This window comes from Elephas maximus, chromosome 2 (genome assembly GCF_024166365.1).
Source record: "Elephas maximus indicus isolate mEleMax1 chromosome 2, mEleMax1 primary haplotype, whole genome shotgun sequence".
NCBI lineage: Eukaryota > Metazoa > Chordata > Mammalia > Proboscidea > Elephantidae > Elephas > Elephas maximus.
This window is the reverse complement of record NC_064820.1, coordinates 86,411,457-86,429,607: the sequence shown is the minus strand read 5'-3', so window position 1 is coordinate 86,429,607 and position 18,151 is coordinate 86,411,457. Positions and strand designations below refer to the sequence as shown.

Below are 18,151 nucleotides of genomic sequence, written 5' to 3'. Positions count from 1 at the left end.
ATCTACATGTCTGGTAGATTTTTTAAAGCCTGCTTTTATCATCTGTTTTATCTAATCTGCACTAAAATAGATGATTCTACATTCCTTTCCACAAAACAACTTTTCACCTAATGTCATTGATTCGATCTTCTTTTTAGAAATTTTACTAACTTCCATGCCATAAAAGGCATCACTAAGAACTTCAAAAAACTTTTCTTAAAGAATGTAAGAGCCAAACCCCAAAACATAAAATTGTCATAGAGTGTGGTTTGTCTACCAGCTGTCCCTTAGCTGTGATGGAATTTGCTTTAAACTAGACAATATGTTGAAATGGAAGATAGCTAGATCATCTCTGTTATTGAATCAGGTTTTGAGAAAATCATGGTTCTGCATTGGTTGTAATATCAGATGTAAAAAAGGGAATCTTTTTCAAGATGTTGTATGATTGAAATGCATGTTGTTAGAACGGTGTGAAAACTGAACCCAAATCATATACTTGCAGAAGAAAAGAGAAGACGATATCAGAAATGTAAAGGCAAAACTTCTGAGGGATATGCTCTCGTACCACTGGGTCATTGTTTGGAAGTTTAGCATATAAGATTGAGATTTGAGACATTTTAATTACAACTTTTCAGTAAGGAATCAGGTCCTATAAGCATTATTCTCAATTCAGGTCAAAGTTTCTCACCTGAAATATGGAATGAATTACTGTAGTCCTACCAGGACTGTGACATGTTACTTTAAGAATATTCAAAGTCCAAGTGTTGAAATTGACCACTGGGCAATAATTACTCCTATCTGGAAGCCTACAGAAAGGACAAGATCTGTTTACTATATCCTTAACCCAAGCCAGAGCTGTTAGCCTGACTTGCTCTCTGAACCCAGGAAAGTACTATTTATTTACTGGCTGGCAATTACTTGCAAATAGGCGTATTTCTGCACTGAAGTCACCTATACTCATTACACTTCTGCATACATATCATAGCTGATGCTTGTGTACGTATGACCTGTCCTAGCACATGCCTCTACGTATCACAACATATGCCATATATGCCTTAATAGAAAGTAATTGGCTTTTTCTTTAAAGCTAGCAATCAGAGAGGAAGGAGTTGCCTTATATTTGAGACTTTACAATGTCTATCATATTATTATTAGGCACTCTCTTACATTTTTTATTTTATAATTATTTTTTAATAAGCAGTACATGCTGTCTTAGTTATCTAGTGCTGCTGTTGCCAGGTAAAAACCCCAGGTTTTGCTCGATGTAACTTGTGACAGCCAATAAACAAGGGGCTGAGGTGGGAGAGCAGAAAGATGCCTTTATTTCATTGTTCAAGGAAAGAAGCAACCGGGGCTGCTGTCTCCAAGACTGCTTGCAGACATCTTGGGGAGGTGGGTTTTTACAGAGAGCAGAAAAGGAAATGCAAATTCATCATGAATATTCAGGATTGACATTCAGGCAGGTGCTCAGGGCTTGGGGATGATCCTGCATTTTCTCTAGACAAGGGTTTGATTCTCTGGTGGAGTGCTTATATGTATTGTGCACTTAATAAGCAAATAGGTCACTTGAAGTGTTGAGATAGCATAGAAAGGTTTGCTGAGACAGGTTGGGGCCCACACTATGGCTGTTCTGAGGTTATCTTGTCAAGGACAATTTCTGGCCCTTTCTATAGCCATCTTTTCAAGGACAGTTTCAGAAGAGTATGTAGCCTATTTTGCTCAGTGTAGAAGGATAAGGCAGAGCAGGTGTCTCTTAGAAGTGCTCAGCTCTGAAGCTGTCTTTGTCTCCTTGAAGTGTTGAGCTCTGAGGCTGCCTATCTCACTGCTGTAACAGAAATACCACCAGTAGATGACTTTAACAAAGAGATATTTATTCTCTCACAGCCTAGGAGGCTAGAAGCCTGAATTCAGGATGCCAAATCCAGGGGAAGGCTTTCTCTCTCTGTTGATTCTGGGTGAAAGTCCTTGTCATCAGCCTTCCCCTTGTCTAGGAGCTTGTCAGTACAGGGACCCAAGGTCCAAATGACATGCTGCTCCTGGCTTTTCTTGCTTGGTGGTATGAGGTCCCCCTGTGTCTCTGCTTGCTTCTCTATTTTATATCTCAAAAGAGATAAACTCAATATACAACCTAACCTTATAGATTGAGCCCTGCCTCATTAACATAACTGCTTCTAATCCTGCCTCGATAACATCAGAGAGGCAGGGTTTACAACACATAGGGGAATCATATCAGAAGACAAAATGGTGGACAATCACACAACACTGGCAATCATGACCTAGCCAAGTTGACACATATTTTTGGGGGATGCAAATCCATAACACATATAAAAACTAAAAAAACTCAGTGCCGTCACTTATATAGGTGAAAAATTCAAAAGGTATAAAAGTAAGTTTTCCTACTATCTGTGTCTTTCAGTTACCCAGTTCTCATCTTTAGAGACAACCATTGTTACATGCATGTACACACACACACACACACACGCACTGGCTCACAGTGGTAATATATTACCACAGAATTATGCGCTTTGAATTTTTTCATTTAATATATTTTAGAGTCAATTTATATTATTTTATTTTGAATAGCAAAGTACCATTTGTGTAAGATATTTTAGCTTGAAAAAAATCTCAGTCATTATTAGTTCCAGATGCATATAGAACATAACCTAGCAAAAGCAGTGGAAAGGGTAAGCAAATAAATTTAACTTTGTTGTTAGGTGCCAGCAAGTTGGTTCTGACTCATAGCAACCTTATGTACAACAGAACGAAACACTGCCCGGTCCTGTGCAATCCTCACAATCATTATGCTTGAGCTCTTTTTCACTGACCCTCTACTTTACCAACCATGATTTCCTTCTCCAGGTATTGGTCCCTCCTGATAACATGTCCGAAGTATAGAGACGAAGTCTCGCTATCCTTGTTCTAATGAGCATTCTGGTTGTTCTTCTTCCAAGACAGATTTGTTCATTCTTTTGGCAGCCCTTGGTATATTCAATATTCTTTGCCAACACCGTAATTCAAAGGCATTAATTCTTCTTCAATCTTTGTTATTCATTGTCCAGTTTTTGCATGCAAATGAGGCAATTGAAAATGCCATGGCTTGGGTCGGGCACACCTTAGTCCTTAAAGTGACATTTTTACTTTTGTTTTACCTTTGAGAATTCAGTCACAGGTACATTCTTACACAGATTTAGGGTTGAAATTCACTTTGCCTGTTTGGGGTAAAATAGACCAGGTAAAATTTAGTGTGAAGTGGCACTGTGTTGGTGGTACAGTGCTCTTGCGCCCAGATGATTTGAACCTCGTGATTTATCAGGGAAATGTGAACAATCCCACCATGAGATACTATTTCACTTTCATGAGATTGGAAAAAATTCAGGAGTCTGATAATACTAAGTTTAGGCAAAAATGGGATTCAGTGGTAACTCTCATAAACAGCAGGCAGAAGTGTAAATCGGTACAACCTTTTTTACTAAGCAAAGTTGAATAGCAACATAACTTACTGCATGGCAGGTTTACTCCTAGAGGTATACCTTAGAGAAACCCTTCCATATGTACAGTAAGAAATACACACACACAGAGAGAAATACTCATAACAGCATTCATTTTGGTGACTCCAAATTGGAGACAATAAAAATGCCTGCCCTAGAACAGATAGTACAACAGGAGAATGGATAAATAAATTTGTGGCATATTCCTGGACTACAATAATGTATAGCAATGAACATGAATAAACAAACTAACTACTAAATCTTAAAATTATGATGTAGAACAAAAAAGTTAGCCATGGAAGAAAAACTGAGTTTGATTTCACTTATATAAATGCCTAAAACAGGCAAAATCAATATATCATTTAAGGAAGCACACATAAGGGCTAAAACCATAAAGAAAAGCAAGAGAATTCCAATGCCGGTGTGGTCTGTAAGGTTTTATTAGATCAACCCATTTGCAGATAACAACTGGAAAGTCTGAACAAAAATATTACAACTATCTGAAAGCACTACAAGATTACAAAAGGGGGAATATTCTGGAGGGACGTCAGCCCATCAAAGAAAAGAACAGCATATGGTGAATTTCATTTTTTTTTTTTTTTTTTTTGCTTTTAGCCTATAGGCAGGCCTCAGCTGGCATTGGGTAGAGTGGCTGAAACTGATTTAAAACAAACCCTGATGTCTTCTGGCCTAAAAAAATCTAAAACAAGACAGCTGTTTAAAAGTGACAGGGATAATCCTATAAGGAGATAGCCAGAAAGGGGAGCCCAAAATTCTGTGTATAAGCTTCCCAAATCTCTGGCTGAACCCTAAAACAGATTGGCAGTTGGGCAGATTCCAAGCAGCCCTGCTAAGCCTAAAAGAACTGACCTGAGATTTGAGCTGCTATCGATGAGATGGTGTTTGCCTTTTGAGAACATTTAATTTAATTGCCTGCTAAAACAGAAACATAAACATTTTCAGAGAAACGTAATAGAATCCAGAGTTTCACAATAACTTTCATATTGTTTATAAGGTAATACAAATTTAATTTACATATGAAATAACACAAAAATGTGGTCCATTCTCATGAGGAAATACAATCAATAGTGACTAACCCCAAGATAAGGAGCCCTGGTGGCGTAGTGGTTATAATGCTCAGCTGCTAACCAAAATGTTGGTGCTTCAAGCCTGCCAGCTGCTTCAGGGGAAAAAGCTGTGGCAATCTGCTTCCAGAAAGATTACAGCTTTGGAGAACCTATGGGACAACTCTACTCTGTAGTGTAGGGCTTCTGTGAGTCAGAACTGACTTGATGGCAATGGTTTTTTTTGTTGTTGTTTTGGTTTATTTAACCCCCAGATGATCCAGATATTAGAATTAGTGGACAACAATTTTAGTGCAGTTATTATAACATGAGCCAGAATCAACTTGACAGCACACAACAACACTATAACTAAAGGAGGTAAAAGAAAGTATACTCCTAATGAATGGATAGGTAATCTTAGCAGAGAAATATGAAATACAAAAAAGAACTAACTGAAAATTCTATTATCAAAAAATGCAATAAATAAAATACTTCATAAAAATTATTTCAATACAAAATTCACTCGATGGGCTTAATAGTACAATAGAGGGAGACAGAGGAATGAATCTGTGAACTTGAAGCTATATAAAAAGAAATTGACAACTCGAAGAATTAAGGGGAAATAATGATTAAAAAAAAAAAAGACCTGGGAATGAAAGGCTTTTGGGACAGTATTAAAAGAGCTAACGTGTGTAATTTGAGTTCCAAAAGAAGAGAAGAGAGAATATGGGGCAAAACAAGTTTTAGAGAAATAATAACAGAAAATTTCCCAAATTTGGTGAAAGGCATATATTTACAGATTCAAGAATCTCGGTGAACCCTAAGTAGAATGTATTTCAAGGAGGCCACATCTAGGCCTATTATAGTCAAACTGCTGAAAATTGAAGATAATGAGAAAATCTTAAAAGCAGTCAGAGTAAAATGAAACTTTACATACAGAGAAATGATATTTTAAAAGATTGATGCTTTATCATCAGTAACAATGGGGTCCAGAAAACAGTTGAAACAATGTTTTTAAAGTGAGGGGGGAAAAAAAAACTACCAACCTATAAAATAATAAAGGTGAAACAACATTTTCAAAGAAAAGAAAACTGATAGAATTTGACTTCAATAACAATAAGATGTCTAGCAAACCCCCAAATACTTGGAAATTAAATGAACATTTCTAAATAACCCAGGAATAAAAGAAGAAATCACAAGAGAAATTAAAAAATATTTTTAATTTAATGATAATAAATTTAACATTTATGGGATCCAGACAAAGTAATGCTTGGAGAGATATGTATAGCTTTAAATGCATATATTTGTAAAGAAGAAAAGTCTAAAATCTATGATTTAAGAACAAAGTAAACCTAAGAAGAAAGGAAATAGAGAAACTAAAAAATAGAAAACACACAAACTAATCAGAAATTTAACAGTCAAAAGTTGGTTATTCGATCAACAATATTGACAAATGTCTAGTTAAGCTACTCAAAGATAAAAGAGACAACAAACCACTGATATTAGGAATGAAAAGGGAGTTATCACTACAGATCCTACAGCCATCAAAAGATTAATAAAGGAATATTATGAAACACTTTCTGTCGACTAATTTTACAATTTAGAGGACATGAACACATTCCTTAAAAAATATAACTTAACAAAATAGGCACAAGATAAAACAGAAAATATGATTAGTAAGAGGATGATTAACCCAAAATTCAATACAGGTAGTCCCAGACTTATGATGGGGTCCCATTCAATTGACACCGTCATAAATCAGTTCTGACATGTCAAATGCCTCATTTTTTTTTTTTTTTAGTTTTCTTTATTATTGCCTTTTATTATCAGTGTCTTTTTTTTTTTTTTAACAATTTTAGGCTTTTATTCCCCCTGCCCATAACTCTTACAAGTTTTCCTGTGGGAAAGGACTACCCCAAGCTTCACAACACTGTACTGTCCCAGCAGCTAAGTCTCCACAGGTGAGGGGAACATTCTCATAACCCAAAACACTGAACGCTGCCCCTGCCCCAGTTTACCTGGCATGCTTATCCAAGGGTACTCTGATACAGTCTACTCCTTGATTCTTTCTGTTCATTGGGAACAGATGGGCACAAATGGCTGTTACACAATACAAAATTAAACAGTGTGTCTGGGGCTCATGCACCTCAGCAAAGCTGGTAAAATAAGGATGCCTGGTCCCACATCCACGAGGGCCCAAGGCCACCAAAAAAAAAAAAAAAAAAAAAAGCCAAGCTGTTGCCATTGAGTCAATTCTGATGCATAAGAACCCTATAGGATAGGGTAGAAATGCCCCATAAGATTTCCAAAGAGTGGCTGGTAGACTCAAACTGCTGACCTTTTGATTAGCAGTGGAGCTCTTAACCACTGTGCCAGCAGGGCTCCCCAAGGCCACCAGGGCTCCCCAAGACCACCAGGAAGGGGGAATTTTTACTTAAGCCATTCAGAGACCATTGATTCCAAATATTTAATTGATTGCTACTTTGTGTAATATATTTACCTTGTTGTTTCACTTTCTATCCCTCTCACCTCTCCATCTCATATTAGCTTTTTTTTTATTAACTTTTATTGAGCTTCAAGTGAATGTTTACAAATCATGTCAGACTGTCACATATAAGTTTATATACGTCTTACTCCTTACTCCCACTTGCTCTCCCCCTAATGAGTCAGCCCTTCCAGTCTCTCCTTTCATGACAATTTGGCCAGCTTCCCACTCTCTCTATCCTCCCATCCCCCCTCCAGACAGGAGATGACAACACAGTCTCAAGTGTCCACCTGATATAATTAGCTCACTCTTCATCAGCATCTCTCTCCTACCCACTGTCCAGTCCCTTTCATGTCTGATGAGTTGTCTTCGGGGATGGATCCTGTCCTGTGCCAACAGAAGGTCTGGGGTCCATGGCCGCCGGGATTCCTCTAGTCTCAGTCAGACCATTAAGTATGGTCTTTTTATGAGAATTTGGGGTCTGCATCCCACTGATCTCCTGCTCCCTCAGGGGTTCTCTGTTGTGCTCCCTGTCGGGGCAGTCATCAATTGTGGCCGGGCACCAACTAGTTCTTCTGGTCCCAGGATGATGTAGGTCTCTGGTTCATGTGGCCCTTTCTGTCTCTTGGGCTCTTAGTTATCGTGTGACCTTGGTGTTCTTCATTCTCCTTTGATCCAGGTGGGTTGAGACCAATTGATGCATCTTAGATGGCCGCTTGTTAGCATTTAAGACCCCAGACGCCACATTTCAAAGTGGGATGCAGAATGTTTTCATAATAGAATTATTTTGCCAATTGACTTAGAAGTCCCCTTAAACCACGGTCCCCAAACCCCCGCCCTTGCTCCGCTGACCTTTGAAGCATTCATTTTATCCCGGAAACTTCTTTGCTTTTGGTCCAGTCCAATTGAGCTGACCTTCCATGTATTGAGTGTTGTCCTTCCCTTCACCTAAAGCAGTTCTTATCTACTAATTAATCAGTAAGAAACCCTCTCCCTCCCTCCCTACCTCCCCCCCTCGTAACCACAAAAGTACGTGTTCTTCTCAGTTTTTACTATTTCTCAAGATCTTATAATAGTGGTCTTATACAATATTTGTCCTTTTGCCTCTGACTAATTTCGCTCAGCATAATACCTTCCAGGATCCTCCATGTTATGAAATGTTTCACAGATTCGTCACTGTTCTTTATTGATGCTTAGTATTCCATTGTGTGAATATACCACAATTTATTTAACCATTCATCCGCTGATGGACACCTTGGTTGCTTCCAGCTTTTTGCTATTGTAAACAGAGCTGCAATAAACATGGGTGTGCATATATCTGTTTGTGTGAAGGCTCTTGTTTCTCTAGGGTATATTCCGAGGAGTGGGATTTCTGGTTTCTATGGTAGTTCTATTTCTAACTGTTTAAGATAACGCCAGATAGATTTCCAAAGTGGTTGTACCATTTTACATTCCCACCAGCAGTGTATAAGAGTTCCAATCTCTTCGTAGCCTCTCCAACATTTATTATTTTGTGTTTTTTGGATTTATGCCAGCCTTGTTGGAGTGAGATGGAATCTCATCGTAGTTTTAATTTGCATTTCTCTAATGGCTAATGATCGAGAGCATTTTCTCATGTATCTGTTAGCTGCCTGAATATCTTCTTTAGTGAAGTGCGTGTTCATATCCTTTGCCCACTTCTTGATTGGGTTGTTTGTCTTTTTGTGGTTGAGTTTTAACAGAATCATATAGATTTTAGAGATAAGGCACTGGTCAGAGATGTCATAGCTGAAAATTCTTTCCCAGTCTGTAGGTGGTCTTTTTACTCTTTTGGTGAAGTCTTTAGATGAGCATAGGTGTTTGACTTTTAGGAGGTCCCAGTTATCTGGTTTCTCTTCGTCATTTTTGGTAATGTTTTGTATTCTGTTTATGCCTTGTATTAGGGCTCCTAACATTGTCCCTATTTTTTCTTCAACGATCTTTATCGTTTTAGTCTTTATGTTTAGGTCTTTGATCCACTTGGAGTTAATTTTTGTGCATGGTGTGAGGTATGGGTCCTGTTCCATTTTTTTGCAAATGGATATCCAGTTATGCCAGCACCATTTGTTAAAAAGACTATCTTTTCCCCAATTAACTGACACTGGGCCTTTGTCAAATATCAGCTGCTCATACATGGATGGATTTATATCTGGGTCTCAATTCTGTTCCATTGGTCTATGTGCCTGTTGTTGTACCAGTACCAGGCTGTTTTGACTACTGTGGCTGTATAATAGCTTCTGAAATCAGGTAGAGTGAGGCCTCCCACTTTCTTCTTCTTTTTCAGTAATGCTTTGCTTATCCGAGGCTTCTTTCCCTTCCATATGAAATTGGTGATTTGTTTCTCTATCACCTTAAAAAATGACATTGGAGTTTGGATCGGAAGTGCGTTATATGTATAGATGGCTTTTGGTAGAATAGACATTTTTACTATGTTAAGTCTTCCTATCCATGAGCAAGGTATGTTTTTCCACTTAAGTAGATCCTTTTGAATTTCTTGTAGTAGAGCTTTGTAGTTTTCTTTGTATAGGTCTTTTACATCCTTGGTAAGATTTATTCCTAAGTGTTTTATCTTCTTGGGGGCTACTGTGAATGGTATTGATTTGGTTATTTCCTCTTTGGTGTTCTTTTTGTTGATGTAGAGGAATCCAAGTGATTTTTGTATGTTTATTTTATAAACTGAGACTCTGCCAAACTCTTCTATTAGTTTCAATAGTTTTCTGGAGGATTCCTTAGGGTTTTCTGTGTATAAGATCATGTCATCTGCAAATGGAGATAATTTTACTTCCTCCTTGCCAATCCGGATGCCTTTTATTTCTTTGTCTAGCCTAATTGCCCTGGCTAGGACTTCTAGCACGATGTTGAATAACAGTGGTGATAAAGGGCATCCTTGTCTGGTTCCCGTTCTCAAGGGAAATGCTTTCAGGTTCTCTCCATTTAGAGTGATGTTGGCTGTTGGCTTTGCATAGATGCCCTTTATTATGTTGAGGAATTTTCTTTCAATTCCTATTTTGGTGAGAGATTTTATCATAAATTGGTGTTGGACTTTGTCAAATGCCTTTTCTGCATCAATTGATAAGATCATGTGTTTTTTGTCTTTTGTTTTATTTATGTGATGGATGACATTAATGGTTTTTCTAATATTAAACCAGCCTTGAATACCTGGTATAAATCCCACTTGATCGTGGTGAATTATTTTTTTGATATGTTGTTGAATTCTATTGGCTAGAATTTTGTTGAGGATTTTTGCATCTATGTTCATGAGGGATATAGGTCTGTAATTTGCTTTTTTTGTAATGTCTTTACCTGGTTTTGGTATCAGGGAGATGGTGGCTTCATAGAATGAGTTGGGTAATATTCCGTCATTTTCTATGCTTTGAAATACATTTAGTAGTAGTGGTGTTAACTCTTCTCTGAAAGTTTGGTAGAACTCTGCAGTGAAGCCGTCCGGGCCAGGGCTTTTTTTGTTGGGAGTTTTTTGATTACCGTTTCAATCTCTTTTTTTGTTATGGGTCTATTTAGTTGTTCTACTTCTGAATGTGTTAGTTTAGGTAGGTAGTGTTTTTCCAGGAATTCATCCATTTCTTCTAGGTTTGCAAATTTGTTAGAGTACAATTTTTCATAATAATCCGATATGATTCTTTTAATTTCAGTTGGTTCTGTTGTGATGTGGTCCTTCTCATTTCTTATTTGGGTTATTTGTTTCCTTTCCTGTATTTCTTTAGTCAGTCTAGCCAATGGTTTATCAATTATGTTAATTTTTTCAAAGAACCAGCTTTTGGCTTTGTTAATTCTTTCAATTGTTTTTCTGTTCTCTAATTCATTTAGTTCAGCTCTAATTTTTATTATTTGTTTTCTTCTGGTGCCTGATAGATTCTTTCGTTGCTCACTTTCTATTTGTTCAAGTTGTAGGGACAGTTCTCTGATTTTGGCTCTTTCTTCTTTTTGTATGTGTGCATTTGTCGATATAAATTGGCCTCTGAGCACTGCTTTTGCTGTGTCCCAGAGGTTTTGATCGGAAGTATTCTCATTCTCGTTGCATTCTATGAATTTCCTTATTCCCTCCTTGATGTCTGCTATAACCCAGTCTTTTTTCAGGAGGGTATTGTTCAGTTTCCAAGTATTTGATTTCTTTTCCCTAGTTTTTCTGTTATTGATTTCTAGTTTTATTGCCTTGTGGTCTGAGAAGATGCTTTGTAATATTTCGATGTTTTGGACTCTGCAAAGATTTGTTTTATGACCTAATATGTGGTCTATTCTAGAGAATGTTCCATGAGCGCTAGAAAAAAAAGTATCCTTTGCAGCAGTTGGGTGGAGAGTTCTGTATAAGTCAATGAGGTCAAGTTGGTTGATTGTAGTAATTAGGTCTTCCTTGTCTCTACTGAGCTTCCTACTGGATGTCCTGTCCTTCTCCGAAAGTGGTGTGTTGAAGTCTCCTACTATAATTGTGGAGGTGTCTATCTCACTTTTCAATTCCGTTAAAATTTGATTTATGTATCTTGCAGTCCTGTCATTGGGTGCATAAATATTTAATATAGTTATGTCTTCCTGATCAATTGTCCCTTTTATCATTATGTAGTGTCCTTCTTTATCCTTTGTGGTGGATTTAAGTCTAAAGTCTATTTTGTCAGAAATTAATATTGCTACTCCTCTTCTTTTTTGCTTATTGTTTGCTTGATATATTTTTTTCCATCCTTTGAGTTTTAGTTTGTTTGTGTCTCTAAGTCTAAGGTGTGTCTCTTGTAGGCAGCATATAGACGGATCGTGTTTCTTTATCCAGTCCGAGACTCTCTGTCTCTTTATTGGTGCACTTAGTCCATTTACATTCAGCGTAATTATAGATAAATAAGTGTTTAGTGTTGTCATTTTGATGCCTTTTTATGTGTGTTGTTAATAATTTCATTTTTCCACATACTTTTTTGTGCTGAGGCGTTTTTCTTAGTAAATTGTGAGATCCTCATTTTCGTAGCGTTTGACTTTATGTTTGTTGAGTCGTTACACTTTTCTTGGCTTTTATCTTGAGTTATGGAGTTGTTATACCTCTTTGTGGTTACCTTATTATTTACCCCTATTTTTCTAAGTAAAAACCTAACTTGTATTGTTCTATATCGCCTTGTATCACTCTCCATATGGCAGTTCTATGTCTCCTTTATTTAGTCCCTCTTTTTGATTATTGTGATCTTTTACATATTGACTTCCGTGATTCCCTGTTATGAGAATTTTTTTTTTTTAATTAATCTTAATTTGTTTTGTTGCTTTCCCTATTTGAGTTGATATCAGGATGTTCTGTTTTGTGACCTTGTGTTGTGCTGGTATCTGATATTATTGGTTTTCTGACCAAACAATATCCTTTAGTATTTCTTGTAGCTTTGGTTTGGTTTTTGCAAATTCTCTAAACTTGTGTTTATATGTAAATATCTTAATTTCGCCTTCATATTTCAGAGAGAGTTTTGCTGGATATATGATCCTTGGCTGGCAGTTTTTCTCCTTCAGTGCTCTGTATATGTCATCCCATTGCCTTCTTGCCTGCATGGTTTCTGCTGAGTAGTCTGAACTTATTCTTATTGATTCTCCCTTGAAGGAAACCTTTCTTTTCTCCCTGGCTGCTTTTAAAATTTTCTCTTTATCTTTGGTTTTGGCGAGTTTGATGATAATATGTCTTGGTGTTTTTATTTTTGGATCAATCTTAAATGGGGTTCGATGAGCATCTTGGATAGATATCCTTTCGTCTTTCATGATGTCAGGGAAGTTTTCTGTCAGGAGTTCTTCAACTATTTTCCCTGTGTTTTCTGTCCTCCCTCCCTGTTCTGGGACTCCAATCACACACAAGTTATCCTTCTTGATAGAGTCCCACATGATTCTTAGGGTTTCTTCATTTTTTTTAATTCTTTTCTCTGATTTTTTTTCAGCTATGTTGGTGTTAATTCCCTGGTCCTCCAGATGTCCCAGTCTGCATTCTAATTGCTTGAGTCTGCTCCTCTGACTTCCTATTGCATTGTCTAATTCTGTAATTTTATTGTTAATCTTTTGGATTTCTACATGCTGTCTCTCTATGGATTCTTGCAACTTATTAATTTTTCCACTATGTTCTTGAATAATCTTTTTGAGTTCTTCAACAGTTTTATCAGTGTGTTCCTTGGCTTTTTCTGCAGTTTGCCTTATTTCGTTTGTGATGTCTTGAAGCATTCTGTAAATTAGTTTTTTTTATTCTGTATCTGATAATTCCAGGATTGTATCTTCATTTGGGAAAGATTTTGATTCTTTTGTTTGGGGGGTCGGAGAAGCTGTCATGGTCTGCTTCTTTATGTGGTTTGATATGGACTGCTGTCTCCGAGCCATCACTGGGAAACTAGTTTTTCCAGAAAATCCGCTAAAAAAAAATGCAGTCAGATCCCTATCAGAATAGCCTTTGGATTATAACTGCCACTTTGTTCCCTGTAAGGATGAAAGTCTGAGATTTGGATCATATATGCTTGGCTGTAGCTGGTTCTGTGTTTTTAGTCCAATTAGTGGTGGATTTTTGGTCCCTGGGTTTTTTTTGTTGTTGTTGTTCCTTCTCTCAGGCTGAAAGAGTGGGTTAGGAAAAGACCAAAAGAAAAAAAATAGAGGGGGAAAGCAAAGCCGCTGCGGAGCCGGAGCCGTTCTCCCTCCGGCTCAGGCAATTCCAATGTTAATGAAGCCGCCTGGGGAGGGTGGGGGAGGGATCAGAGAGATAGGAGAGTAGCACCTCAGAATATAGCCAGAGTTGCTTGTCTTGCTTGGAATGACTATTATATCTGAGATTCCCGCGGGGCATGTCGCCTATGTGTGCTGGCTGTGTGGAGATTGCCCCCGGGGGTCTGGCTCTCTGAAGCCACCCGCTGCCAGTCCAAATCCTAGTGTCAAGGTTCCCCTGCTGGGCTCCAAAATCAGTTGCTGCCTCCCAGGGACTTCTCGTCCCGCCAGCCGCGTCGCCGCGCCACCGCCGCGGACCGGCTGGGCCCCATCCCGGGGTTAGTTCAGGGGAGTGGAGCAGCTCTCCATGCTTGTGCCGTGCCAGCGCCCAGTCAAAATCCCGGCAGCACGATTCCCCGGCTGGGACGCTGCTCTCCCAGCTCCAAGACCAGTCACTGTCTCCCGGGGACTTCTCCCACCAGCTGCGTGGCCATGCCGCCCACAGGAACCAGCTGGGTCCCCTCCCAGGGTGAGTTCAGAGGGGTAGGGCTGGGCTCCTTTTTTGTGCCATCAGCTTCCCTGGGCTCTGCCCTAAATCGGGCGCCAAAGGTTACCTGACTGGGACGCTGGCTCCAGGCTCCAAAAACAATCGCTGCTTCCCTGTATTTCTTCCTTTTCCGTCTCTAAATCTGTGTTTGTTGTTCAGGGTTCGTAGATTGTTACGTACTTGATCGATTCACTTGTTTTTCCGAGTCTTTGTTGCAAGAGGGATCCGAGGTAGCGTCTACCTAGTCCGCCATCTTGGCCCCGCCCCGTCAGTGTCTTTTTAAATCATAACATTGTGAGTGAACATCTGAGAATAACATCAGCAAATTATATGCTGCAACATTGTATGTAGTATATATTACTAATGATAAGATGGACAAAAAAAGATGGTCATAAGTACAGTTCGTTGTAACTTGAATACATTGTAAATCAGGGACTACGTGTATAGTGTTTACTTTGATGAATTATGATGGGAGGGAGTAGGTTGAAATCAGACAAAGAAATGTTGTTGTTGTTAGGTGCCGTCAAGTCTAGCTCTGATGCATAGCGATCCTATGCACAACAGAATGAAACAATGCCTGGTCCCGTGCCATCCTTGCAATAGTTGTTACGCATGAGTTCATCATTGCACCCGCTGTGTCAATCCATCTTTTTGAGGGTCTTCCTCTTTTTCACTGACCCTCTACTTTGCCAAGCATGATGTCCTTCTCCAGGGGCTGATCCCTCCTGATAACGTGTCCAAAGTATGTGAGATGTAGTCTCGCCATTCTTGCTTCTAAGGAGCACTCTGGTTGTACTTCTTCTAAGATAGATTTGTTTATTCTTTTGGCAGTCCATAGTATATTCTATATTCTTCTCCAACACCACAATTCATTCCAAGTACGTAATACATGTTATAGATGTTGTGATATAATTATATCCCCCCAAATAGCACTAGACTTGAGTTAAAAACAAAAAACAGTTTTAAGTTTTCACTTTCACTTACTAACTCTATGACATCACAAAGCAGGTGGTAATATCTCTATTTTGTAGATCAGAAAACAAAGGCTTAGAAAGTTTCAGAACCTCTGTATTCACTATACAGAAGAAACCGTATTCATTTTGAGGCTTTGATTTATTTTGACAATGTTGACTTTGACATAAAGTTAGCATGGTGTAGTGAAAAGAATGGAGTGTAGAATCAGACAGACTTCTTACCCAGTCCATGATCCAGCTGTGGGATCTTCAGAGGCCATTCACTTTTCTGAATCTGTTTCCCCACCGGTACATTGGGAATAATAATACCCACCTTCAAGAGCTATAATGAGATAATACAAGCAATGGAGCGCACCACAAAGTAGTGATGATATTATTATAATGACGATGTAGACTTAATACCTATAAACAGCAGAGTTTACTATGTGGTAACAGAGTTTAAAAGTCATTTAGAATAACAAATACTAGCTTTGGGGAGGAGCACCTCGCCATTAGAAGTTGTAAAAACAAAAATGATGTAGAACCTTATAGTTTCCCTATTTAAATGGCAGCAAAGATGTTACTTAAAGATATTCTCTTGAGAATAGGGAATACAAGTGTAAAATAATTCAGCAAAGTTAAGTTCATTCATTCCTTCTGTCTTAGTCATGTAGTGCTGCTATAACAGAAATACAACAAGTGGATGGCTTTAACAAACAATTTATTCTCTCACAGTCTAGTAGGCTAGAAGTCCAAATTCAGGGTGTCAGCCCCAGGGGAAGGCTTTCTCTGTCAGCTTTGGAGGAAGGTTCTTGTCATCAATCTTCCCCTGGACTAGGAGCTTCTCTGTGCAGGAACCCTGGGTCCAAAGGACAAGATCTGCTTCTGGCACTGCTTTCTTGGTAGTATGAGGTCCCCTTGTCTCTCCGCTTGCTTCTTTCTTCTATATCTCCAAAGAGACTGGCTCAAGACTCAATCCAGTCCTGTAGATTAAGTCCTCCCTCCCCAACACAACTGCCGCCTGTTCCACCTCATTAGCATCATAGAGGTAGGACTTACAACACATAGGAAAATCACATCAGATGAAAGAATGGTGGACAATCACACAATACCGGGAATCATGGCCTAGCCAAATTGACACACGTATTTTGGGGGGGCACAATTCAATCCATGATACCTTCATTCAACAAATATTTATTGAGCACCCATGTTCAGGAATTGTTAGAAGAGAAAAACAAATTTACAGTCCCTGCCCACAGGGAGCTTAGGGTCTAGTGGGTCAGAGGATCAAAGATCACACAAATAAACAAAGCAATAGCTGTGAAAGAAATGTATATATGAGAGCTTATAATAGTGGGAATTAGCTGTGGAAATTAGGGTAGGCTTCCCAGAGGAAGTAATGACTGGGATGAGCCAAGAAAGAATAGGAATTGAAGAAAGAATAAGAATAGGTGGTGGCCAGGTGAATTGCTAACAAGGGGGAACAGCCTATGTAAATGTCCTGACATCAAAACAGCTGAGTTGGAGGAGCTGAAAGAAACCTGCCAGTGTGACTGGAGCAAAGAGGGAGAGAGATTGACGGAAAGGGTGAGGATGTGCTGGTTAGGGTGGTGAACAGGTGTGAGTGAGAATAAACTGGATGGGACTGGAGAGGTAGGCACAGGCCAGATGAAAAAGGAAGGGCATGTAGGTCATGGGAAGGTTTTGGGGCTTTATACCAGAGCAATGGGAAGTTACTGATGTTTTAAGCTGGGAACTGAAATGATCATTGGAGTGAACGAGGAAACAAAAAGCAAAGAAAAAGACCATCAGTTAGTTATAACTCTAAAAATTGCCTTAGGAAATGGAATGAAAGGTCTCTGGAGCCATACTTCTTTGCTCACCTATATGTGGCTGTGCTGAGAATGGCCCAGTTCTCAGTTCTGAACACCAGCTGGGTGTACCCTGCTTTCACACTCTGCCTCTGACAGTACCACCGGGATAGGTCCCTTAATTTGTAAATCCTCCCCACTCCCCCAACAACAGCAAGTGAGATTTAAGCCAAGCTGGTGAGTCACTTGATGATGCAGGAAACATTTTACTTCTTTGCAGCCAGAGTAAATGATTACTTCATTGTTAAGAGTAAAAACCAATTTAGTCAGTACGTGAAGCAGATATGATTCAAAAGAAGCAGGAGGACACTTGGAAATGCAATGTATTGTGTCTTTTCCGTTCGTGATTGCATCCGTTACAAAACAGCTTCCACAGAAGGCCACATTCCCCTTCTGAAGTTTATAGTACAACAAACATGTTTCAGATTCTCAGTGTCTATGGCCCTTCATAATTCAAATTCTTTTCTTATTAGCAACTTTATTGAAGTATAATTGACATACAATAAATGGTCCATATTTAAAGTGTACAATTTGGTAAGTTTTGACATGAAACCATCGCCATAATCAAAATAATGAACATATCCGTCAATGCCGAAGTCTCTTCTCACCGCTCTGCCCCTTGATCTGTCCTTTCACCCCAAATGACTCAGGTTTAAATTTAATCATTCTTTTAATCAAAATTCTAGTAGGATTTTTAGATCATTTGGAATAAACCAGTACCAGGTGCTATCAAGTCATTTCTCAGTCATGGCAACCCCACGAGTGTCAGAGTACAGCTGTGCTCCACAGGTTTTTAGTGGCTGATTTTTCAGAAGTAGATCACCAGGCCTTTCCTCCAAGGAACGTCTGGGTGGAATCCAATGCCCAACCTTTTATTAGCAGCCGAGTGTGTTAGCAATTTGCACCACCCCAGAACTCCATCGGTTGGAATACAATCTCTAAAATGCTATTTTGATTCAATTTACTGGAAATATCTGCCATTCAGTTGAAAGTCACTCACTTTGAATAAAATGTGTTTGCCTCCTCAAGGGGTTTAAATCTTTGGAAATAATTTAGTTTTTATAAAAATTCCATGATTTGAGTGTACTGCTGGAA

General features: G+C 38.8%; 1 protein-coding gene across 1 annotated transcript in view; it reads left to right on the top strand.

Annotated features, from left to right (window-relative positions):
• Nucleotides 1–18,151, top strand: part of ACOT12 (acyl-CoA thioesterase 12) — a 78,159-nt gene that overhangs the window by 28,313 nt on the left and 31,695 nt on the right.